The sequence below is a fragment of the Eumetopias jubatus genome, unplaced genomic scaffold (assembly GCF_037043125.1).
Source record: "Eumetopias jubatus isolate StellerSeaLion01/CBP00866 unplaced genomic scaffold, mEumJub1_p1.0 scaffold_2, whole genome shotgun sequence".
Lineage (NCBI taxonomy): Eukaryota > Metazoa > Chordata > Mammalia > Carnivora > Otariidae > Eumetopias > Eumetopias jubatus.
Genome location: NW_028274808.1, coordinates 64558978 through 64586462, shown reverse-complemented (window position 1 = coordinate 64586462; position 27485 = coordinate 64558978). Strand labels below are relative to the sequence as shown.

The window sequence follows — 27485 nt, the reverse complement described above, 5'->3', positions numbered from 1 at the left end:
AGAACCACTGCACAATATCAATCCAATAGCTTAAGAAAAATAAGCTAGTTAAAGTTTGCCTTGTGACAAATCTCTGCTTTAAAATAGTAAAAAACAAGAGAGTTAGGTAGCCCTAACCTTGGCATTTGCTCATCATCACTCTTCGTTTACAGAGCATATTTGTTAAATACAGAAGCTTGAATGAAGGCACTAAAAGCCAAACTCCTCCAAAAATGCCATGTTCAAAGTTAAACTGATAATATTTAAAGATTGCTATAGCTTAAGGGTCACATCTATGACCTGTAATTATGAGGTGGGTAAATCCTTACTTTAAAAATAATCATTAATCTCTCTGTCTAGAAGGGCTCTCTTAATTAAGGGAAGGTTGGAAATAGAAGTCTGTAAATTTAATGGTGTGTGACAAATACTAAAATGTAAATTATGAATCTGTTTAGAAAAGTAATATTGTCAGTGTTTACATCCACGAAAAATTCCATGAAAAGCTAAGGCAGCTTTCCAGATAATTTAGACTCCAGTACTTTTGCTTAAAATATTCATTGAAGTTACAGGAAAGGAGATTTTTAGCTTGAATTAACCAAATGGCTGTCTTAATCCTTTACCTCATTATGCATGTGAGTTATTCTTTGTTTACTCTGAGATTTTTCAAAAATCAGATTTGAATTTCAAGCTAATTTGATTTATGTGGTTGAGTTATTTCAATTAGCTTTATCTTAAAATTTAAAATGTAAATCAAATTTCAGGAAAAGAATATTTACTTCCTAGAACATTTTATACACTAAACAAGAGGTTTATTATGTTTTTTCAAGTAAATGCTTCAGAAATAACAAGAAAAATTAATAACCAGGATATTTAATAAACATTTGGCTGGTACTATATTAGGTATTCCCATAAACAGAACTTTCAAAATTTTCAAACCCTATTGGGGGAAAAACAGCTTCTACCACTCTGTGGTACTTAGAACACTGGAACATAACATCAGCTAATGTCAATGACTTGGGTTTATCTAACACCTTTCTTAAAGCAGCTCCCAAAGTGTTCTGCCAACAGGAAGCATGGAGTTTCTCTGGGATAACTCATCATGAAACAATCCAAACCTAAAAAAAGAAAAATGTTGTGGAATGCATTTTTCCTATGGGAGCATAGTCCATCTCGCACAGTAATTAAACCCTATGGAATAAACAAGAGGCATTCTGTGTTCAACAACTGAGTACTACCAGGTACTGGCCATGGTACCAGAGAAGAGCTATGGATTCTGGAATCATTCAGCTAATTTGTATCTGTGTACACAATCTCAGTACATGATCCAGATTCCCAAACTTGAGTTTTGTGGAAACTACTGACTCTAATTTTCATTGAAGCCATTCTGGAACATTGGCTCTCCACCTGGACACTATTTCATACACGTGCCTGAATTACATTTGTTTTGCTTCTACTCTCTGGCTTCCAACCCTTTAGTTTTGGGAACAGTACCTCAATTACTGCCTCTGGCTAGTAAATTTGGCATTTGCTCTTGGTAATTCTAATGTTAGGGCTGAAGCTTTCCCTAAGAGATTCTAAATCTGGTGCTTCTCCTTGTTCTCGGTGACCTAAGTTGTCTCTAGTCTAAAAGGAAAACAAAACAAAATATGCATCTGATTCTCCACTGTAAGTAAGACCTACTTCAATCTTTGTCAGCTTCAAAAAAAATGGGCCTCTAAGGGGTTTATTTTTATTATGATTAAGCAAGAAAAGAAACACAGTATCAGGCAAAGACAAGTAACCAAGTAAATATCTGCTGATGTATTAACTGGACAGACTCATAATTCAACAAACATTTATTGAGCATATTCTCTGTTTTCTGGGCCATGCTTGGAATCAAAGGGCAGGAAGTTATATACAAAATTATATGGGAAAATTTCAGTAGTCAAGGAGTTTTCTGTGTCACTAAGGAGATATGACTTACACAGGTTAGTCAGTTTGAAAAATACATGGCACAATACAATCAATATTTGAAACGTAATACAGAATCTTAAATGTAAGTGTCAAAGAAGGTTTGAACACCAAAAAAATCATCACAGGTCTAAACGGATCATTTTAAGGAGGAAATGGAGTCCAAGGTGGGCTTAGCAGGGATAAGGTATTTAGTCACTTCATCATTGAGATGAGTGTGAGACTGGCATGTGCAAGTTCAGGACATTCATTTAAATAACAGAGAAAATTTGTTTAAAGTTATCAATTGGTTTAGGATAAATATGACCATTAGAATTTGCCACTGATTGAAACTTGGGAAAGGAGAGGGAAGAAACCAGGCCAACAATTGGAAGAAAGAACAAGTCTATGCAAAGCAGTATCGAAATTATAAATGCACTGATAGTGGTCATGTAAGTAATAAAGATAAGAACATTAAATGAATTATGACAATGGAAACAAGGCATTCTGAGTTGGGGAAAGGATATTTCATAACACACCCCTATTGATTGAATGGGTTTTCGACCTGCCATCGCACAATGCACCTGATGGCCACTGTCAGAGGTTATCGGGAAGAACATATGAGCAAGTTATCATGGTATAAAGAGTTTGTATCTCATGGAAAAGAAGGGGGGAAAACTTAGGTTAAAAAGCTATTTTTACTAGGGAAATGCTGAAGAATATACTTATGTAGAGTTACTTCGAGTTAAGGAAAATATTAAACAAGCAAAATAAGATCCATGGGAAAAATGAGAGAACAAAATAAAAACAAAAATAATTAAAATTTCTGGTTCTGGGTTTACAAAAAGTCTGCAATGCAATGAATTCTAAGTGGGTGTGTTTTCCTGGGTTTTGCCTGATTGTTGAAATCCAACTGTGATTATATTTGGGATGTACAAGCAACTTTCATAATTAGAAGAATATCCATTTAATGCAGAAATTCTGACCCTGAAGACCTTTCAGAAGCAACTGGATGATCAACCTTCAATACTTAACATAGGATGATGGATCAGATGACCTCTCAAGATCTTTGATTTTATTCTCTGGAAAGTATTGGTCCTAATTTTGGACACATCGTTTTCTGAAGTTGAAGCAGACTATAATGGAGCCAAGTAATTTATTTCAGTCTTTTGGAAAATCGATAGCAATCCTCACAGTTACATAAAATGTGTGATAATTACAGCAGGTACTGAAATAGTCAGTTGTACTAGTTTGTATTTTCATGTTATGCTCATGACGAAAGAGTCTTATCAGAAACAGAATCTCCTTCCTAACTTCATAGGACTGATCTTTACTCCATTCTAATTTGCTGAGGAAAAGAAAAAAAATCATTTTGTTCAATTCTCAAAAAAAAAAAGAAATTTCATATTATAAGTAATTAAAAATCTAAGGAATATAAACATACATTAATATTTAATCAGCTTTGTGGACATAGTTTAGGATTAAATAAAGTAAAATTTTTATGTTGTATTTTACTTTCTTGGTCAGATAAATGAAATTAAAATTTTGTTTAAAAATACAAGATTTACTTTGGCAAATAAAGTTAAACAGCTTTGTCTCCAATATATAAACCTGTAGTTAATCTTTGTTAATGTTCTCTATGACTTTTAAAATATTAGTGTATCTGAAGGAACAAAGCTCTTAGTGCAAATATCTATTTCTTCACACATCTTTCAGAAAATACAAAGCAGTCATCCCAGAAGAATGGACTGGCATCTATGGGGAATTCCGAGGCATGAGGGAGGGTATTCAAGTCACTTGCTTCAGAGCCTCCCCACCCTTATCACTGAGGAATGGGGGTGTCAGGGTGTTCTCACACAGGGCAGGGGCTCTCCCTCCCCTTCCATATTCTGAAACTTAACTGTCAGTGTCTCAAGGGGTCTCACAAACCCCAGCCTTCTCAGAGCCTAGCAATACAGTTCCTCTCAGCCTTTCAGTGACTTAAAGAAGAAAACAGTGCTTTCTCCTCATTCATGTCAAAATTCTGACAGTGCATCAGAAAATTAAAGAGCAAATTTAATTAAGTGCTTCTTTTATGGTTTTAAGATATTAAGCAAAGGGAGAATTGGCCCTGATAATCCTAATCAAGCAAACACACACACATATATACACGCATGAATGCATGCACACAAGTACGTACGCAAAAACACAAAACAAATGATGTTATTTTGGATTCCTAACTAAAATTTAAGTCCAGATATAAAGCTATATGTATCTGCTCAAATTTAACTTTTTGTATTCCCTATACAAATTTAAATTTCTCCTTCTAGTCTATTGAGTTTAAGTAGAAAACAGAATCATAGATTTTTATATTTAAAAGGAAAATCAGAAAGCACCCTACCATTTTACAGATGACCAATTAAGTCCCGGGAGACTGAATGTTTAACATAAGTGAAGACTAGTTGATGGCAGAGTCAATGTAGAACAATCTTCCTGATTCACAGAAACTCCTTGCCCTTTTGCATGATCTGAATCCACCTAATGAATATAAAGCTTAGATGCTTTTCAAAGTAAAAACAGGCTATGTAAAAAATACATTTATTTATGTATATTATGCTTTTATTTTCTCACTCTTAGCTATTCTGAAAGAAATATATTTTGTAGTATAATTGTGAACTACATGTATCTTCTCTTTGGAAATCACATTTTACTAAATATTTTGTTTTTTTTTTAATTTCTGAAAGATCTGATTTTTTATTATTCAAGGAATAATTATTGTTTGAGGACTAGCTTTCTTTCCATTTTTTTTTGGTTCTCATGACCCACTGTTTATGAAAAAATGTCAAGTATCATTAAGCCAATGTTATTAATGTTTTCAGAGTAAATTATATTTAGGACAAATGTTTCTTTTGACAATATAATCAGTACTTTGAAAAGTCATGTAAGAAACAATGGGTCAAATTCAGAAAGTAAATCTACATATCCTTCTTTCATATCTGGCAGATTTTTATAAAAACAGAATTATTACCATAAGATTATATTTTATATTTTCTGTCACTAAATAGGCTGTATCTCTAAAGTTCCAAAATAACAAGCACACTTGGGCAATTTGATTAATTTTCCAGATAGCCATGTATGGTCACAGCCAAAACATCATTTCCAATATCACTGGGAGAATGAAGGTGTAACTGACTAAAAGAATATTGATTTTCATGTTATTTATGGATATACATTCATACATTTTTAACCAACCCCAATACAACATTTCCCCTATACAGAGTATCTTCAATTCAGAGTGATCCTATCAGATGCACATATATCTATTTTATTTCACCCAGAATTTTTTCATCCAAATGTAAAAGTTATTACAGTATTTTTAGTTGGAAAACAGAACTTGGAAATTACCATCTTTTGACAAAACTAATCCATAATATATTTTCAACTTTAAAAATGAAAATTTTATTTACCCACTTTACTGAATAGTTTTAATACACTAAATAAAGATTTTATAAGATAGAAAATATGCTACCTAGATAATAGATGACCACTAACTTCCCAGTTTTTGCAGCTTAAGAATTGGGGGTTTTTGTCCAAAATAATAGAATTTAAATGGGTGTAACCCAAACTGAGCAATGTATTTTATGAGACCATTGAGTATACAAAACTATCTCTTGATCTTTTTGAGAACAAATTGCTTATTCTTATTTTTTTAAACTAGTATGTATATTTCTTGCAAACTTTTAGAAATAGGACATGGAATCCCACCAGAATTTAATAATACTTCTTCTCAATGAGCTACACTACTCCCTATAATGGTTTGAATTATGTCTCCCCCAAAATACATATTACAGTCCTAGCCCTCAGTACCTTATTATTTTATTTGGAGAAAGGTCTTTAAAGATGCCATCAATTCAATATGAGGTCATTAGTGTGGGCCCCAATCCACTACAACTGGTGTCCCCCCAATAAAAGAGGGGGCAGAAGTTTGGACACAGAGACAGACATGCATATAGGGAGACAGCCATGTGAAATTTGAAGTTATGCTACCAAAAGCTAGGGTCTGCCACAGATGCCTCCTTAATGCCTTCAGAAAGAACAGGGTACTACTGACACCCTGATCTTGAACTACTAGCTTCCAGAACTGTGAGACAATTTCTGCCGTTTAAGCCACCCAGTTTTGGGTACTCTGTTACAACAGCCCTAGGAAACTAATTCATTCCTATAGACAGGTTCTTCGAACCATTTTTTCTATTAACCCTCCCCTAAAAGTGTGTAATACACTTTTAGTGAGCTACTAAAAAAATAACTGGCTATAACCCCAATTGAACAATGTACTTTAAGAGACCATAGAGTATAGAAAACCATCTCTTGATCCTTTTGAGAAGAAAAGTGCTTTCTCTTATTCTTTAAACCAGCATTTATATTTGTGGAAGAGTTTTAGAAATAATTAAATGAAATAAGAAATGAGTTACTCATTAACTTAGAGTAGCTAATATAATGGTCCAGAGAAAAAAGTGTGCTAAATTCACTAAATAGTCCCTTTGCGTATATTGTCATTTTTTAAAATTAATGTCATGCTCTAATTTATTTGCTGATATGAATGAAACTATTATACCAACTGTTTAATTTACCATTATAAAATTAATACACTATTGGAAAATAAGGAACAACTGAAACCTTAACTCCTTATTTCATTATCTATACTTAACACTTTTTTGATGCATTAAAGCAGTTTGGGTTAACCATTACCTACTCCATATTAAGACGGCTCAGATAGGTACGATCTCTTTCTAGAAAAGAGGAAACTGATGTTCAAAAAGATAAATTTACATTTCTACCTTCCAAATGCTGAGTAAGAGAATTAAAAGAAGCACTCAACTATCCCTGTTTTTAACCCTATGCAATTGACTATTGCTCATCAAATCTTGTGATGTTTTTCTTCAGGTTAGAAATACTTTCGGTGAGAAGCAAATGTACAAAAGATAGAAAGCAATTCGCTGAAACCTGAGCATCAAGAAAGACATGTTACTTAGGTTGACCCACATGAGAGTCAAAACCAGTAAAACCTATGAAGCATGATATGTACTATGTGAGTGCTGATAAAGGACCAGGTGAAGCAGATGGTCCTGAGGATAGTCTTAGAAGAGTAGTATCTATTGGGTTCTAAGATGGCACATCTTTTTAGAAAATAAGAATGACCATCACCAAGAGCCAGAGCATTAGCGAGATAAAAGCAGTGGGCATCAAGTCCAAGGGAAACAGCTAAGGATAGAAAGAGAAGACCAAGGATGATGTAGTGAGAGCCAAGAGCAGAGAAAAGCAGTTTAGAAAGTAGCCTGATAATGAAGAGCACACATCAGTGTCTGCATTCTGTGTGTTCCCTTATGTGTGGTTATAGGGACTTGAAGCAGCTAGAGAAAAAGGATGGGAGCAGTGGTAAATGGTGGAACTCAAGTTGCAAGACAGGTGTATTTTGAAGTAATGGAACATGTATTCCCTGTCTTGAACATATTTCAACAGTTAGAGGCCCATCTGAGTCATTAAAAGAAAAAAAAAATTGACAATTAGAGCTGTATGAAAATAAAAACCATCTATTCTTTTAGTTTAAACTTTAATGTTCAAATAGGGGATACACAACCACTTATTGGGACGATTAACATAAATAAATGTAAAAATCTTTTTAAAAACTGAACTTATTGTGAGTATAGTGTAAGGTAAAAAGAAGTTGAATTACTATGTTGTACACCTGAAACTAATGTAACATCATGTGTCAAATTAAAAAAAAACTGGATTCAATAACTTCTGAAGTATCTTTTAATTTGGGGACTTTATGACATTAGGCTTTGTGTTTATCTAATACATAATATTGCTCCTTGTGTAAAGATATTAAACATATGATACCATATACTTTATCAAAGTAAGAGTCAATATGAATAGGCAAAGAGCTGCGGTTGATTACTTACTATAAAATATGGAAAAAATGAAAGAGAAAAACACACGGAATAAGAGGTTAGATCTTATCACAGAAGACTTAAGTCATCAGTTTGTGGCAACAAATGTAAAGAATTTCCCTGTCTAGATATTGACTATATTGCTTATCAATTACACGCTCTTTATAATTAAAGTGATTGCCTTAAACACACACACATGAATTCTGCATGTAAAAGCTCTAAAAGGAGGCAGAAATAATGGGACAGTTTCCTAATATAATTAACTTTGAAGTACTAAAGAATTTTCAAAGTTATTACTATAAGAAAATTTCAAAGAGGAGACATTTATTAAAAAGATTAAAGGGTATAAAATGAAGTATGAAGTGTTATAAAATATTTGAAAATGGTTATTGAATATTTAATAGTATTATTATAACTACTTCCTAAGGAGAATGAACCAAAAGGTTTATCAGATGTATATTATATCATTTTTATAAGATGCTATCTATATTCATGATTAGATCTCCAAGACCTAATAAATTAGAACACTATAATAATCACTCAAATATTTTCTTTATTTGTTTAAAGATTTTTTTTTATTTATTTGTCAGAGACTGAGAGAGAGAGAGTGCACAAGAAGGGAGAGTGGCAGGCAGAGAGAGAAGGAGGCTTTCCACTGAGCAAGGAGACCGATGTGGGACTTGATCCTAGCACCCTTGGGATCATGACCTGAGCCGAAGGCAGACACTTAACCAACTGAGCCACCCAGGCATCCCATATTTTTCTTTATTTTTAACCGTATTAATAATTATCTAGATTTTCAATTTTCTGAGCCAATAAGACTCTGAGGTTTTTTTTCCTCATTTTCTTTTCTATAAACAACATTAATTATTAACACAGGAGTACTCTGTTAAATTAATGCCTATAAACTTCTTGGCACATGGCCTGTCATGGAGTAAGCTCCATGTAAGAGCTAACCACTAATATCTGAAGTTTAAAATTACATAATAAATGTTTCAATCATAAAAAAAAAACTGTACTTATATTTAAAAGAATAGGAAAGATTGGGGTGCCTGGGATCGAGCCCCGCATCAGGCTCCCTGCTCCGCAGGAAGCTTACTTCTCCCTCTTCCACTCCCCCTGCTTGTGTTCCCTCTCTCTCTGTGTCTCTCTCTGTCAAATAAATAAATAAAATCTTAAAAAATGAAGAATAGGAAAGATAAAACATTTAAAAAATAATTGGGTACATTCCTTCAAACTTTTAAGAAAGGAGCATCCGAACACATAGTAAAACCCAGCATCTTATATGTAAAGGGAGTTATTTCCACTTGTTGAACAGACAGAAATATGCATGCTATACTGAATAACACTTTTTAAACACCAAGAGTTTTAAGAAAATAGCAATTACCTTACATCCAAACTGTAGTTTTATACAACATAACTCTTCAAGATCAGAGGGTTGCAGTAGCTCAGTATGATTATTATAAATCTGAGTTATTATATTGTAGAAAATAATGACGATGACAATAGTAATTACTATTGTTAAGCCATCTACTATCGCCAAATAATGTATCAGGCACTACACATCTATATTACCCAATTTGGCTCTCGTCATAATTTTTCTAGGCAGAATTATTATCTCTATTAAACAGAGAAAGGAACTAAGGCTCTGAAAGATACGATTGGCTCAAGTTTCCACATAGAGTCGATGACTGACTTAAGATTAAATTTAACTCTGCTTAACACAAGCATCTTCAAAACAACATGTTAATAGAAAGTACTGATTGATAGAATGCAGAAAAAGTACAATATTGATTGTGTGAGGTACCAGTGAGATTCAGCATGGTACTCTGATTATTCTGACCTTCCAGTCCATGCCACAAAGTCAGTCAATGATTGCTCTTAAAACTTAAGTAAAAGACACCCAGCTCAATGCACTCGATAATAATGTCTTTGCTTTCATAGTAGTGGGCAAAATGAATATATCTATCACAAGTTTCCATGCTATTTGGACACTTCTCCAAGAATGTGGAGTCACTAGAGTATTAGTAGGTCAAAGTCTAGAAAATTAACTTCATACTGGTTGAAAAAATAATTGAAACACAGAGGTTATAAACTACTTTTATGCAAGATTATAATCATTGAACTGAAAAGATAAGGATTATCTTATCTTATCCTGGCAAAGGATTATTTCCTGAAAATTTTCACAGATGGCAGTTACCATGGATGCCAAATAATCACAAGAAGTACCTAAATTTTAGAAAACAAACTTAATTTACTACCCTAACAGCTCTTCAGGAATTGGTTGGTAAATTAAATAAAACATTCAGTGACCATAAATCTATAAAGAAAGAGAATGAAACAGACAGGCAAACACAGAGAAACTGAACAACTTTGTCTAAAATACTTTAAAAGAATAATATTTGGGCTAGAATATTTGCTAATTCAATTTCTTAGTTGGATTGAATTTAATAATTATTTTTAGTCCCTGAAGAAGTTACACTGAAGAAGAAAGAACACTTCAATAGAATATTAAGAGGTACTTATTCCCAGACCACACAATGGACATATACCAATAGTTCCTTTGGGAATAAAATGCAATCTGAACTCTGATTTTATTATAAACATTTTACATAATTTTAAATTTGATATCTTTTCCTTTGTAGAAGAACAACCACCTAATAAAATATTTACTATTATACAGGGTATAGCATCAACATAATAAAGGAATAAAAACACAGATCTCTGTGTAGAATTTTAAAATAAACTGATGATTTTTCAACTATTGTGGAAGAGGAGGCAATTACCCAACATTTTTCTAAATAGGTAAGACATGAAAGAAAGTGATGACCATTTCAGCCATATTAAAATTACCACATAAAATTTCTGCTTAAGAACAGAGTTTAAAGCTTATACAATCATATTGTCCAATAATCTATCTTTTCTTTTAAAGAAGAGGCTAATTTTAAAAAGAGGCTAATATATATTTTATCTTTAAGTTGTTTTTAAATAAAGACAATCATTTACTAGTAGATAAGAGTTTATATGAGAATACTAGAAAAACATCTGATAATTTCATTTGAAGTCGATACATAAAGAGTTAAGAACTACTTCGTTGGATTATATAAAATGTATAAAGCACATAGATCATGAAACATTCCAGGCACTCAAGAAAGTTAAATTATAAATACTTAGAAACAGAACGGAAACCACAGAATCATGTAATGATACAGGAAACAAGGTAGATATTACCAGGAAGGAAGTGATATAAATGTTAAAAATTAAGGGAGGGAGATTGCTCTGAGGCTTCCCTTCCCAATGTCTATAAGTATAAACAACTGTGAAGAAATATGAAACGGGAAAACATATTACACAAATGTTTCCAGGCATTGGACATCCAGGCAGCACAGATCCATGATTCCTGAAAAAGGGGATCAGTGAGATGATTTCTACAATTTTCTAGTTTTCTGCCTACAGGCAGTTTCTAGACTCTGGTACAGAGAAGAACAAATCCAAAACCTGGTTGTCTATCTTATTGGAGGAGATAGAGATTGAAATGGAGAGAAATAAAGATGACTTTGAATCTGTGAAGCAAAGAATCAGAAAGAACCTATAGAAAAACAGCTCTAGAAATCTGTGTAAAGGTCCCCTTGAGTCTTTAGCCACACACTAACCTGCATGTTTGTGAGGTGAGACTCCACATGATGAAGAAAGGAAAGACCTATCTCAGAGCTATAAACCAAACACATCCCAGAATTTACACAGGGTTCAAGATCTAGTAAGTGAGAGAAGATAGAACTTATGGAATTATGGGATATTTAACAGAGATCCCCAAACAATTACACCTTAGAGTAAATTCTGGTAAATAGAGCTTACATGCCAGCCTCCATAAACTAAACCTCAAGTAAATTAACTATTTGCCAAAACAACTTTTTGCACTTTTTAAAGGAAGAGAACAAAATCCAGATTCTAATATTCAGAATATCTAGCACTGAATAAAACACAACTAGACATATAAAGAAGCAGCAAAATATGATTCATAGTCACAATTGAAGTCAGCAATGTTGCAGATCCAGAAATTTCAGAAATGAGGGAATTAAGAGATAAGCCATTATAATAGCCCCTATAAACTGGCTAAAAGGAAAACATAAAAATAGTAGATAAGAAATTTGAATACAAAAAAATGGAACTTCTAAAAATAAAAAAATACAGTATCTGAAATGAAAATTCACTAAAGAAATTTAAAATCAAAGTAGACATTATAGAAAAAGATGAGTAAACCTGAAGCTATAACAACAAAAAACTCTCCAAACTATAAAACGGGGGGGGGAGGGGTTGGAAAAGACTGAAAAATAATAGACTGAGGAGTGAAATATGGGAGAAAAACAAACAGTTGGAAAACTCGTGCAATTGGAAGGCCAAAAGGGAAGGAAAGAGAAGAAGGGGACAGAAATTATATCAGAAAAATAATGCTCAAAAATTTTACAAAATTTATGACAATTAAATTGACAAATCCAAGAAGCTTATCAAACTCCAAACAGAGGAAATATAAAGAAAATCTGACCCAAGCACACCAAATTCAAATTTTTGAAATCCTTTAAAACAAAATCCTAAAGAATGCTGAAGAGAAAAAGACCTGCTTAATACAAGAGAAGAAAATAAGAATCATGCCAACTTCTCTTTAGTTCATCTGGGAGAAAAAAAACCTGTCAAGTCCAAATTAAATACCAAAGAAAATACCCTTCAAAAATGAAAGTAAGATAATTTCCACACAAATAGTAACTGAGAACGTTTTCTGCATTATAAATAATATTAAAGAAAGTTCTTTAGGCAGAAGGAAAGTAGCACCACATGGAAATCTGTATCTACACAAAGGCATGATGAATGCCAGAAACAGTAACCATGCCAGTGAGTAACTATAAAAGACATTTTTTCTTATTTAAAAATTTTATTTAAAAATCAATTATTAAAAGCAGTGCATTTTAGAGTTTATAACATACATATAAATAAATCTATGCAAAATTAAGACAAAGAATGGAAGGAAGAATCAGGGAGGCTATCAATATGTGGGTCTTATTTATGTAAAATAATATGATTTAGGGCATATATGTAAGTGGTATGACAGTAGATGGTGATAAGTTATATATAAATATTTAAATACTGGAAATCACTATAAAAATAAAATAAAGTTATATAGCTAATGAGAAAAAGATGGTGATAAAGTTGAATTCTAAAAATACTCATTCCAAAATAAGACAAGGGAAAAGAAGAAAAAAGAATAAAAACATGGATAAAAAGATAGAACAATAAAACATAAAGCAGGATAGATTGTAATCCCAAAGTATTGCTAGTTATATTAAATATAATTGTCTAAACATTCCAGTTAAAAAGCAGGAAATGTAAGATTATGTTAATAAACAAAAGCAAGTTACATGTAGTCTATAACAGAACACACTTTAAAAGTAAAGACATACATAGGTTAAATGAAAAAGTATTTGAAGAGATATGTCATTCAAACACGATTCAGAAAAAGCTGGAACTCAGGCAAACTAGAATTCAGCAAAAGGAATACTTCTAGTAATAAAGAGACATATTTGATCATGTTAAAGTGATTAATGCTTTAGGAAGATACAAAAAAACATAAATGTCTGCACATTGTAACAGATTCTGAACAAATAAAGCAAAAATTGATAGAACTGAAGGAGTAGACAAATCTACTATAGTCTGTGTTATAGCCTATGATTTCAAAACTCCTTTTTCTATAATTAATAGTACAGGTGGAAATAAAAATATTCAAAAATAACACTGTCAACCAACTCCACCCAAGAACTACAGAACAGAAATTCTTTCCAAGTGCACACAGAACATTCACAAAGATACACCCAGGGCAGTGAAAAATATTCAATAAATTTAAAAGAGGTGAACTAATCAAATATTTGTTTTCTGATTACAATGGAATAAAATTAGAAATCAATAACAAGGAAATCTAGAAAATCCCCAAATAATTGGAAATTAATCAATGTGTTTGAATAAAGCCCATGAGCCGAGGGAGAAATCACAAGGGCAATTCAAAAACATTGAGAAATGAATGAAAATGAAAATATAGTATATAAAAATTGTGGGATGTACTTATATCAGTGCTTAAGTAGAAATTATTTGTAGCTTTAAAGATTTATATTAGAGAAGGAAAAGGGTTTAAAACTAATGATCTAACTTTCCACTTTAGGAAGTGATAATATGAGATCACATTAATGAAAAGGAAATAAAGGGGAATAATAACAAAAAGATTTTGGTAAATTAGGAAAAAAATAGAGAAAAATCAATGAAAGTACAAGCATATTCTTTGAAAAGATAAAATTGATACGTTTCTAGCTAGGCTGATCAAGAGGGGGAAACAAGGCTCTAAGTTACCAATAACAAGGAGACATTACTACATAATGAACAGACACTAAAAAGATAATTAAGATTACTATGAACAATTTCATGTCATTAAAATTGACAAATTAGATACAATACTTAAATTCCTTGACATATACAAGTTAATAAAACTGACCTAAGAGGAAATAGAAAATCTTAGTAACCCTTTTCTATGAAAGAAATTGAATTCATAATTTAAAACTTCAACAAAGAAAATTCTGGATCCAGATGGTATCACTGAGTTTTAAAATTTTGAGTAACACTTAAATACTAGTCAGGGCACCTGGGTGGCTCAGATGGTTAAGTGTCTGCCTTTGGCTCAGGTCATGATCTCCAGGTCCTGGGACCTAGCCCCATGTTGGGCTCCTCACTAAGTGGGGAGTTTGCTTCTCCCTCACCCTCTGCCTCTCCCCCTGCTTGTGCTCTCTCTGTCTGTCTCTCTCTCTCTCTCTCACTTAAATAAATAAATAAAATCTTAAAAAAAGAAATAAATACTAGTCTAACACACATTCTTTTAGAAAAAATAAAAGAAGGGTACATTTCCCCAACTAATTTTTTAAGAACAAAACTACCTCTATATCAGAGACATTCCAAAGGCAAAAATTATAGGCCAACATCCCTTATAAACACAAATGCCAAAATCGTTAACATAACTTTAATAAGATGAATTGAAAAAGAATAATACATCATGACAAAATGAGGCTTATCCCAGGTATGCATGTTAGTTCAACTACAAAAAAAAAATAATGTATTCCTCTGTAAAGACTAAACGAAGAAAATGAAAACATGGTTGACTCAAGGAATAGAGAAAAAGCACTTGATAAACTCAACACTTGTAGACAATAAAATTTTAGCAGAGTAGGAAGAAAAAGGAAAAATTCCCCCAATTTGATAAAGGACATTTATTAAAAACTCCTAGTTAACAAAGGGGGGGGGAAGAAAGAGAGAGGTAAACCAGGAAACCTATTCTTAACTATAGAGAATAAACTGACGGTTACCAGAGGGGAAGTGGGTGAGCAGATGGGTTAAATAGTTGATGGGGATTAAGGAGTGCACTTATTTTGATGAGCACCAAGTGTTGTATAGAAATGTTGTATCACTATGCCGTACACCTGAAGCTAATATTATACTGTATGTTAACTGGCATTTAAATGAAAACATTAAAAAAAAAACTTCTAACGCCACACTTATTGATAAACAAACAACATTCTAGTTTTCCTCCCTATCATCAGAAACAAGACAAGAATGATCACTCTAATAATTTATAGTCAATATTGTCTTTGTTTTCAGAAAATGTGATCAGGTAAGCAGACAAGATTTAGGAATCTCACAAAAAGCAATTAGAACTGAGTTAAGACAAATTATAGAATTGAAAATCCATACACAAAAAATCAATCGTATTTGTATATACTGACTACAATGATAAAATGTAATTTTAAAAAATATCATTTACGATACCATCCAAAAACAAAAAAAGAAATACTTGGGGATAAATTAAAGTATACATAAGATATGTACACTGAAAACTACAAAATGTTGCTAAAAGAAAATAAAAACTTAAATAAAATGGATAAATATATTATGTTCTTTGGAATATCAATAATGTTATGTCAATTCTCCCTAAATTTAGAGATACAATTCAATCACAATCAAAATCTCAGTAAGCTTTGTATAAAAACTGATAAGCTAATTACAATGTTTATGTGTAAATGTAAAAAATCCACACCAGCAAAACAAATTTGATTAAGAACAAAGTTGAGGAACTTGGATTACCAAATTTCAAGATTTAATACAAATCTAAGTAATCAAAACCGTGTGGTATTAGTATATGGATAGACAAATGGGCCAATGGAAACAAAAAGGGAGTTTTCAAGTATACTCACACACCTGTGGTCAATTGATCTTTCTACAACATGACAGGTTAATTCAACAAAAAGAATTATATATTTTTGAACAAATGGTGCTATAATATCCATATGCACATTTAGAAATAAATGAATATTGATCCTTACCTCACACCAGACAAAATTTTACTCAAATTAGAACAAAGACTAAAGTATAAGGGCCAAAACAATAAAATTTCTAAAAGGGAAAATAGGAGAAAATCTTGGCAATCTTGGGTTAAGCAAATACTTTTAGCTAAAAGAAAGCCAAGAATAGTGGCGCCTGCGTGGCCCGGGTAAGCGTCTGCCTTAAGCTCAGGTAATGATCTCAGGGTCCTGGAATTGAGCCCCCATGTTGGGCTCCCTGCTCCGCAGGAAGCCTGCTTCTCCCTTTCCTCCCCGGTTGTGCTCTCTCTCACTATCTCTGTCGCTATCTCTCAAACAAACAAATAAAATCTTGAAAAAAGAAAGCCATGAATATAAAGGAAAAACATTTGATAAATTTTATTCAAATCAAAACTGCTGTATTTGAAAGAAACTATTAAAAAAATAAAAAGGTAAGCCATGGAGTGGGAGAAAAGATTATATATTACATACACATATATGATATATAACAAAATACATAAATAATATATAATAAAATATTTTTCTCCCACTCCATGGCTTACCTTTTCATTCCATATATATATATAATTTCAATTTTTTTATTTATGATTAAAAATATTTATAGCTATGTTTACATATCTCTATTTATACTTAAATATTTATCTGTCTATTCAGCATACATTTACATTGCAAATATAAAAAAGAGTTGTCATCACTCAATAATAAGACAACCCAATATAAAGTTGGTAAATTATTTTCATGGATGTTTCATCAATGATATATAATTGATAATAAGTCTATAAAAAATGTTCAACATAATTAGTAATCTGGCAATGCAAATTAAATCAAAATTCGATACCATTACATACCCACTAATAAAGACAAATTCAAAGAATAATAATTATTATACTTGTGTTTGTTATTATTTACATACAGTTGTGTAAGTGATGTAACTTCCTGGTAAACTGAACCATCTGCATTTTACAGTTAGTTTTGCTTACCATGATAATGCATACCAAATGCAAAGATTTTCCTTACCAAAGTAATAATGGATTCATCACAGAATGACATAGAGGTTTTTAAGTCTAATACTTTTCATACAACAGGACAGGGTGTTCATGGATGGCATCTACGTTATATTGCAAAAATCCATTTACTAAGTTAGTTACTTGAAGTTTTACTTTAAAATCTGTAGCCACAAGAGATGTTAGCAAATTGGTCTTTCAAAAACTGCCTGACATTCTCTTAAAATGTCTGTGCTCATTACTTCCTGTTGGCCTCTCTCCTATTCTCTGCCCTTCCCTGCTCTGTTCTGTATCCCAAGATAAAATATAGACTGCACCAATTGGGACTGTTTTATCCTCTGGATTTGGCTGGGTTTGGTAAGTGCAAAGCACAGCAAGGGAAAGGAGGGTTGTGGAGGCTGAGGTCAAGGTATTCACTCTCCCAATCTTCTCTCCATTTCATTATATTTTGAACAGTAGTTGCTTATCTGTTTAGCTATAACACCTGTTGAGTGGTTTTTCAATCGCTCTAGGTCTCTCCAGATGCACTGTTTTCTCTGCTCTTCTCACCAGGATTCACACTATGACTACCCATGGGCTCGCCATCCCTTTTGGTTCAGTTAGCTCTGTCTTCTCTAAATTATTTTTAGTAAAACCATTATGAATATACTGTTTTGGGGGCACCTTGTTGGCTCAGTCAGTTAAGTATCTGCCTTTGGCTCAGGTCATGATTTGAGGGTCCTGGGATTGAGCCCTGTGTTGGGCTCCCTGCTCAGTGGGGAGTCTGCTTGTCCCTCTCCCTCTGCCCCTCCCCCCAACACATGCTTTCTCTCTCTCTCTCATAAATAAATAAAATCTTTTTTTAAAAATGAATATGCTGTTTTCTGCCACTACCCTGATACAATAATTGGTATCATGACCAGGATTCTGTGACTGGTTTGCTCTCAAGATACCTGAGCAGACTGATAACCTGCTAAAGTAGCATAATAATTTTCAATTTTTTCACTAGAATGACATGAAATGAATTACTGATTGATCACAAATCATTGAGTGATCAACTGTCTTTGGCATTTAGTTTTTATGGCAAGAAAAATGGTGATTGCTAAGATTATGGGATGGGATGACTGATTGTGACTATTCTGGAGAATTAATACAAAGATAAATATATGTCCAAAATGATGAACGCTTAATTCGTGTCACAGGTCGATATGCAGAATATTAATAGCACCCTTAAAAACTCCCTTATTTGTAGTAGCAGAGGGCAGACAAGGCTAAGGACCAAACCCAAGTTCTAGCTGTAGGAGATGCAGAGTTGCAATGTTAGTAAAATGGACAACTTGCCAGATCATTAATGCGAGTGGAAGAAAACTTGTTGGGAAGAACTGGAGCCACAATAACAGGGATTTAGACACTGGACAAAAACAACCAAAGCTGAAATTTTGAATTTAAAAATCCTCCTGAAATGTTCTTGTCAATGGAAGCAGCTCCTCAACTTCAGCTCACAGAACCTGTCTTCCTTTCAAAGAAATGTTTCAGTGACTTCCCTTTGGGCAGCTGCCTCAAAACAGTATGCTTATTATTCTCAGGATCCAACATCACCATCACCCTTCATTGCCTCCAGTCTAATAATGAGACTTATACTTTGTACTAACCAGAAACAAAAGTGCAGAGTCCTTTCCAAAAGGAGAAACTATACTGAAGGAGTTGCAGGATCTTTAATAACTTCATTTGTCAAGTACCAGGGGATGTTGAGAAATAATCTAAAGATGGTATAGTAAGAATGAGAAATTGTGCCATTGGACTAAGCCATACTATCAGTGTGGAAGTATTCACCAAGGACACTGGATAAAATATGAAATAAAGTTCCTACATGTGGTGGGAATAAATCTGAATCAAATCACCATTGGGGTTTCACCACCCCTTAACTTAATCCTGGACCTAAATCAGTTTATAGACCTACAACATATTAATTTAGAAGGAGGTTTGGTTATTTTGAAAAGCTGCAATACGACAACAAGTATACACTGTAGATCTTCATAAGCTTTCTCCAGAGGGTGTTTTGGTCATCAATCAAAGTAAAAACAGCTCTGGAAAAAAACGAATTACCTAGACTTTCAGTATAATCTAAGATATAGGTAAGATTGTGACTGAATTAACCTGTCTGTAAAGAGATGGTGGCTGTGGATCTTTGAATTTCTTCTGCATTGGGAATGCACCCTTTCTTTCTTTTTCTTTCTTTCTTTCTTTCTTTCTTTCTTTCTTTCTTTCTTTCTTTCTTTCTTTCTTTCTTTCTTTCTTTCTTTCTTTCTTTCTTTCTTTCTTTCTTTCTTTCTTTCTTTCTTTTTCTTTCTTTCTTTCTTTCTTTCTTTTTCTTTCTTTCTTTTCTTTCTCTTTTTCTTTCTCTCTTTCCTCCCTTCTTTCCTCCCTTCTTTCCTTCCTTCCTTCCTTCCTTCATTCCTTCCTTCCTTCCTTCCTTCCTTCCTTTCTTCCTTCCTTTCAATTTTAGAGAGAGAGAGAGAGAGACCACGCATGAGCAGGGGGAGGGGTAGAGGGAGATGGAAAGAGAGAATCTCAAATGGACTCCTCGTGAGAGTGGAGCCTGACTCAGGGCTCGATCCCAGGACCCTAAGATCATGACCTGAGCAGAAACCAAGAGTCAGACGCTTAACCAACTTAGCCACCCAGGCGCCCCTAGAATGCATTTTTCTGAAGTTAATCAAAGGACGAAAGTAGAAACTGACTGGTAAGGAGAGTGGTGTCAGCGGAGCATTCTCCCCAATCCACTTGCTCTCCTTCTCTTCCTTGTTGTATGCTGAGAAGATAACCTCTGTGGACTATAACATGCAGCCTCCTCCACCCTCTAGAGTCTACCTGGGAAGTAAAAGCAGGATAGTTGAGAGCAAATGTTAGAGGTAGATCATTTATTTTGGGGGGTACCTCCTGCCTCATTGTAGTTTTGCCAGTGGCTATTTTCCTCATCAAATGCAGCTTCTCTTGGACAGCCCCTCTCCCAGGGTTTTAGCTTGTCCTGGGTTATGGTAGTATCATTTGATTTGCTTATCTCTGGGCTTCCGCTTTGCCTTTTTACTTCCTTCACCCCAGTACCTACTTTGCTGGATTCTTTCCTGGAGTATTTTCATTTAAGCTTTTTTTAAATAGCAAAATATTTAATTTTTATAAAGTCCAATTTATTTGTCTCTTTTCTTTTTTGGAGTACACTTTTTGTATCATATCTAAGAACTCTGCCTAGCAAAAGGAAAAAAATGATTTTCTCCTATGGTTTCTTATAGAAGTTTTTATAGTCTTACATTATATACATAGGAATATGATCCATTTCAAGTTAATTTTATATAAGATGTGAGGTATATATCAGTGTTAATTTAGTTGCCCATGGATATCTAATTGTTCCAGCACCACTTGTTGAAAACTATCCTTTATACTACTTTTTTTTGTAGTGTAAGAGCCTTACAATGATTCCTAATTATTCCTTCCCAACCTTTGAGGTTTTCTGTCATGTATTCTACTTTTACAAATGCCATAAAAACACAATATATTGTCACTATTTATCTTTACTTATATCCTGTTGGTTGTACAATGTGTTTCCTACCAGGAAACTGATACTGTATTCAAGTTCTCCTTTTCTCTAATACTGCACTGTCCAATATATAGCCACTAGCCACACGCGGTTAAACAAATGAAATTAAAATTCACTTTTTCAGTTATACTAGCCACCTGTCAAGTACTTAACAGCCACATGTGGCTAGTGATCACCTCATCATACACGGAAAAACAGAACATTTCCCTGGTCTCGGGAAGTGCTGATGGACAGCACTACTGTCAAAAAATGTCTGTGGAGGGCACATATTGCTGGGTATATTAAACCTTCTTAAATTCTATCTTCTTTGTGTTGATCTAGAGTGACATTATTAAGTGATAAATTTAGGGTTGCTTGAATATGATCCTTGGGGTAATTTTTTTTAGTTTACTCTAGGATTTGTAGGTAGCAGCCATTAAAGTCCTATGAGAAATGCATCAGGGATTTCATAGTTTCAAATGTTGTTTTTAAATCCATAGATATTTTTTAAATGCTTTATTTCTCACAGATGTAAGATTTTTAAAAAAAAAAAAAAGCTGTAGCTCTCTTCACACTGTATTCTTTTGAGAAAACAATTTTTGAAAAAAGTGTCGTCTTTTCCTTTCTGATTTCTACATTTCATAGGGATTTTACAAGTGACAAAATGAAAACAGTAGCAAAAACCCTTGGAAAAGCAAAAACCAATTAGAGGACAATATACAATATACAAAGCAATATATAATAAGACATATGTTACTGTTTCCTCTATTTATAAACAATAGTATTTTTGAACACTCTTAATAATCTTTTATAAAAAAATTCATTTTAAATTTAGAATTTGATTTTTTTTTACTGAAGTATAGTTGACAATGTTACATTAGTTTCAGGTGTACAATACAGTGATTTGATAACTCTACATATTATGCTGTGCTCACCACAAGTGTGGCTACCATCTGTTACCATACAGTGTTCTTACAATACCCAAACACAATATTATTTTACTATAATAATAAATTAAAATATCTCCTAGAACACAAGCATTCCCCCTTACCAAAATGGCTTTTTGGGAGAAAAATGAGAATCTAGCTTATTTTTTAAAAAATTAAAGCAGAAGCTTATACATTTTTTTTCTATTGTTCTATAACCTTCAAATGCAATAAAAGCATTTTTTAATATTCTTCCTAAAACTAAACTTTATTCTTATCATAAACTCTGTCAGTGAAGATGAAAAGCTGCTCTCCAATAACCTTGTATAATAATGTGCCATCTATGTTTTCATTGTTCTTCAAGATCAAACTACCTGTTTGCAGAAACATTTTATGTGAAATTCAGGTTCACATTAACACAAAAGATTCACCCTAACCATAAATGACATGCCTGAGTGTGATGACTTTTAATTACAATCAAACAACATTGAGGGATGTTTATTGAATGTCCAGAACAGTAGTATTAGGCCCTGGGGAGCATGCAAGAAAGCATGAGAAAATAGCATTGTGGAGGAGTTAAAGCTTATAAAAGTCTCTATTTAAGGATTAATATAGGATCACACATAATAAATTTGTGCGGGACCGATAATAACTGCAGCATAACTTTCAGCCTGAATGTATCAGTATGTCTTTGAGAGGGCATTTCTAACTGACAGAGTGACATTAGAGTGGTGAATTGAAAATGATCAGAAGAAGATGTAGGTAGTGAAGAGAAGGTGGTACGAAAAGACAATTTTGTGGGCGCCTGGGTGGCTCAGTTGGTTAAGCAACTGCCTTCGGCTCAGGTCATGATCCTGGAGTGCCGGGATTGAGTCCCACATTGGGGTCCCTGCTCGGCAGGGGGTCTGCTTCTCCCTCTGACCCTCTTCTCTCTCGTGCTCTCTCTCATTCTCTCTCTCTCAAATAAATAAATAAAATCTTTAAAAAATAATAATAATAAAAGACAATTTTGAGCCTGTAATAATGCTATGCTATATTTTGGTCTATAAAAAAAGGGGGGGGGGAAGACAATCCTCTACCACAGAAATCTGTATCAGAATTTTATGGAAAATTTAAGGAAAATAAATGATGGAGGTTTAGGGTGGAGAATATAAAATTCTCATATCTTGTGATAAAGAGTCAAAAGTTAATGTCTGCTGTTCATGGAATAAGATATAGGAGATTCTACATGTATTTAAAGTTATGAAGTTCTTGGGGCACCTGGGTGGCTCAGTCGTTAAGCCTCTGCCTTTGGCTCAGGTCATGATCCCAGGGTCCTGGGATCGAGCCCCGCGACAGGCTCCCTGCTCTGCGGGAAGACTGCTTCTCCCTCTCCCACTCCCCCTGCTCGTGTTCCCTCTCTCGCTGTGTCTCTCTCTGTCAAATAAATAAATAAAATTTTTAAAGTTATAAAGTTCTTAATAGAATAGCTAATCATAAGAATCTCACTTAAAACATTAGAGTATGGGGATAGTAGCAATGGTTGGGGGGTGGGTATATAAATAAGTTAAATTTCATCTGTGTCTGTGCGAATTAAAGAATATTTGCAAGAATTACAAGTATAAGGAATGAAGATTAACTAATGCAGTCACTAAGACAAGTAAAAGCAAGAATGGTTTCCAGTAACTGCCTCTGGAGCAAGAACCTGAAGTGGGATACTGTTGCTTTAGATTTTGTGCACGTATTATATTAACTGAAATTCCAATGTAAGTCTACTCCTTAAAAATGCGTTATTACATCTAAAAGGAAAAAAAAGATGTTCAAATTCAGAGACAGTTTGTTAAAAGTATCTTTTTCAAAATCTTACTTAAAAAAAAACAACTGAAATATGTATTGGAGGCACAGTGATTCCTCTCTGGCAAATATGCTGAGGAATCAAAAATATGCCTTGTAATTTCACCTTAGTTTCCCACTTTTCCATATGTTCCATTGTTCATTTTTGCATCCAATTTTAACACATTAAAATGTGATTTGCTATTCATCAGCTACATAAAAAATGACTTCAGAATATATTCAAAATACCAAATACAACAGAAAATCTTTTTTCAAGTTAAAATACCCAAAACAATTATACAATAATGAAATAAATCTGCATTGCCCAAATTATTTTTTGGTTTGCAACATGCTACTAATATCATAAAAATGGTTACCAATACCAACGAAGACTAATAATAGTAAACATATTGGGCTCCTAGTACATACCAAACACCATGCTAAGATCCTCATTTGCAATATTTAACCTTCGCAAAAATTCTATGAAATAGGCAATAATAATAACTCCATTTTCCAAAGGAATGAACAAAGTTTCAGAATGATTACATAATTTGCCTATGATTATATAGCTAGAATGCCTTAAAACTGAGATATAAACTCTAGTTGTCTAACAACTATGTGTTTAATTACTTTTTTGATCCCTGCTATTCCAAGCTCCAAGTATCACTGGTAGAAAAGTTGCCTTCTTATCTATTCTGAGGCTTCAACTTTCTTGCCCCGTTTGTGGTGACGAGACTCTAGTTGTCATAGCTGCTTTTGCAAATGTATAAACATAGATAATTTAGCTTGATTTTTTAAGTCCATTTAGTAATCATAAATTTACAATATATTTATAAGTTTCATAGCCAAAATTTGCAAAGACTTTTATTTAAGTACTAATATCTAGGAAGGGCAAGAATTCAGGGAAGTGGGACCTTGGCTATCAACTCCGGGTAGTAATTAAAGTTGGTAAAACATCTCCAGAGGGAAATTTAGTCTGAAACTTTAAAATTTATTTATTTATTTATTTATTTATTTATTTATTTATTTGACAGAGAGATAGAGAGCACAAGGAGGCAGAGCGGCAGGCAGAGAGAAAGGGAGAAGCAGGTTCTCTGCTGAGCAGGGAGCCTGATGCGGGGCTCGATCCCAGGACCCTGGGATCATGACCTGAGCCAAAGGCAGCCGCTTAAGTGACTGAGCCACCCAGGCGCCCCTAGTCTGAAACTTTAAAAATAGTTTTTATCCTTTTATTCTACAATTCTACTTCTGGAAATCTTTCATTAGCTACAAGTAAATTCACCGTAGTTGGGTTAGAATATGAAAACAAATAAACTAACAAACAAGCATGTTAAGTGTTTACCAGCAAGAAGACAGTTTAAAAACTATACTGTTTCAGTTCAATGATGTAATATGCAGTTATTATAGGTGAGGCTGTATAAGAATATTTTATGGCATGGTTAATGCCAAGAGAAAAGTGAATTCCTCAAGGTGGGACTACAGGAATGTTTCTTTTTCATTTTTGTGTGTTATAAATTGTATCCAAATGTTTAAGCATTTGTTTTTTGAAATAAAAATTAATGCTCAAAAATTTTTGTTCTTGTGATGAGAACTTTTAAGATCTCATTAAAAAATTGTAACTGTGTATGGGGAAGTATGTTAATGAAACCTACCGTAATGGCCATTTTGCCGTATATACACATATCAAATTATGATGTTGTACACATCAACTAATACATTATTTTAATTACACCTCAATTTAAAAAATAAGAATAGTAATTACTCAAGCAAGATATCCTAATATGGGTTACATGGATCTATAGACATCAATAGGGATCCAGGAATCTTCTGAAATGTTATGCAAAATATCCAGTGTCTGGGAGTTTGCATATTCTTCTGTAGAGAATAATATCTTACATCGATTCTCAAAAGTGGCCAATAACTCAACTGAGTTTCACAACTATTAATCCAAAAGCTGCATATGAATAAAATTAATTTAATTTGCAATTTCTTTGATTATATGGACAACTCTAATATTCAAGGTAAATTATTTATATATTATAAGTCATCATCACCAACTAAAACAAATCTTTTAATGTCTATAGTTACAGAGATAATATCAAAATATTTTTTGTGGCATTGGATTTCTTAAGTATTTATTATATGTTTCATCTATCACTGAGTAAAATTTATAATAAAAGTACTCTTTAATTATACAAGTAAGTCCAGATTAACAAATCTACTTAACAGAGTTAAGATTGCAACAAGCTTAAATAACCAAATGCATATATATATATATATATGGATAAAACCAGGTATATGGCAATATAGAGTGAGATCAAGAAACATTACATTTAATATAATCTAAAATGCTACCTGCAAGATTGTTACTATTTTTCATTCAAAAGATAAAGTATATGTTATGATTACCTCATTTATAGCTTTTTATTTGAAATTTTAGAAGATTCTATGGTAAATATGTACAACACCAATTTTATTCCAAAAAAAAAAAAAAAAGAAAGAAAATGGCACAGGACAGTACTTTAAAACAGAAATATTTCAGTTTACAAAGCTTTTTTTTTTTTGCAGGTATAGTACTAACTTAATTCTCAAAATGATTGTTTGTCATCATTAGTCCAGTTTTATAAACAACAATACTAAAGTTCAGAGGAGTTAAATCATCATTATTAAGTCACTCAGACAAGAAATAGCAGAGCAGGGCACCTCACATACAGGTCTCTTGTTCCCAAATCCAGAGAATTTAACAAAGATATGTGTTATGAATTGACTTCCACACATCGACCTCTAAATACATGTAATATATTATCATTATCATTATTATTATTATTATATTTTTAAAGAAGTAAATCTTTATTTCCTCATTTCACAAATGGAGCTGGCTGAGTTGGTTGCTTTTTGGTGATTAGTCAAAGAGATCATATCCCATATCCTCCTTCAACTCCTTGGTTTCTTCCTTTGCTTCAACCTTGGTTGGGGCTGCAGCAGCAACAGGGGTAGGGGTGGTGGCAGTGATTATGGGGCAGCAACCAAGGGTGCAGCTGCCACAATTGCAGATAGATCATCCAAGAAGGCCTTGACCTTTTCAGCAAGTGAGAAGATGTAATCAGTCTACACAGACAAAGCCGGGACCCGCCTGTATCCACTATGTTAAAATAGGGTACTGATGCAACAGCTGGGTAACCAATCTGCAGACAGATGCTGGCAACACTGTGGACACCTTTCAGGAAGCAAGAATGTAGTTTCCTCTGTGTTGCCAAAACACATCAAGGTTATAGATGCTGCCACTGTCAAATACCTGCTTGGATGACCAGCCCAAAGGAGAAGGGGGAGATGTTCAGCAGTGTGGCTTCACTGGCTCCCAGTTTGGCTCTAGTCTTAATCAGCTGTACACCACTCAGGATTTCAATGGTGCCTAAAGCCTGAAAGAAGGAGGTTTTCTCAGTATTCTGGGCTGGCACAGTGACTTCACATGGAGCCATGGCACTGGCACAGGTCCCCGTTTGAACCATATTGTCCAATAACATGTCCCTGATCTCAGCGAGGTCCTTTGGGAACACAAAGCCTACATTCCCCTGAATATGAAGCAACAGTTTCTCCAGAGCTGGGTTGTCTTCCAGACACCTTCAGATGGCCTCGTGCATCATAACATGTCATATCATTAACAAGATATCAAATAGAAAATGCCACTGATTTCCATTAATTTTATGCATGTGAATAAATGTTTATATTTTAGCTAACATTTTGACCAATAGAAGAGTACTTGTATAATTTTTTAACATAAGGTATTATGTGGACATGTAACATTACTGTCTCTGATCAAAGAGTTAATGATTTTAGGGAAATCAGATGTCTGAAAGGTTCACCAAGGATGTCTGAATGTATGTGCAGAAACATACACAGGGCATAAATAGAGAGTAGCAGTGGCATTACTCTGTGTTCATGGTAAA

At 33.5% G+C, this 27485-nt stretch overlaps 1 pseudogene; it reads right to left on the bottom strand.

Moving 5' to 3' along the window:
* Window positions 1–26440: 26440 nt before the first annotated feature.
* Window positions 26441–27248, bottom strand: LOC114210116 (putative ribosomal protein uL10-like pseudogene; annotated as a pseudogene).
* Window positions 27249–27485: the final 237 nt, after the last annotated feature.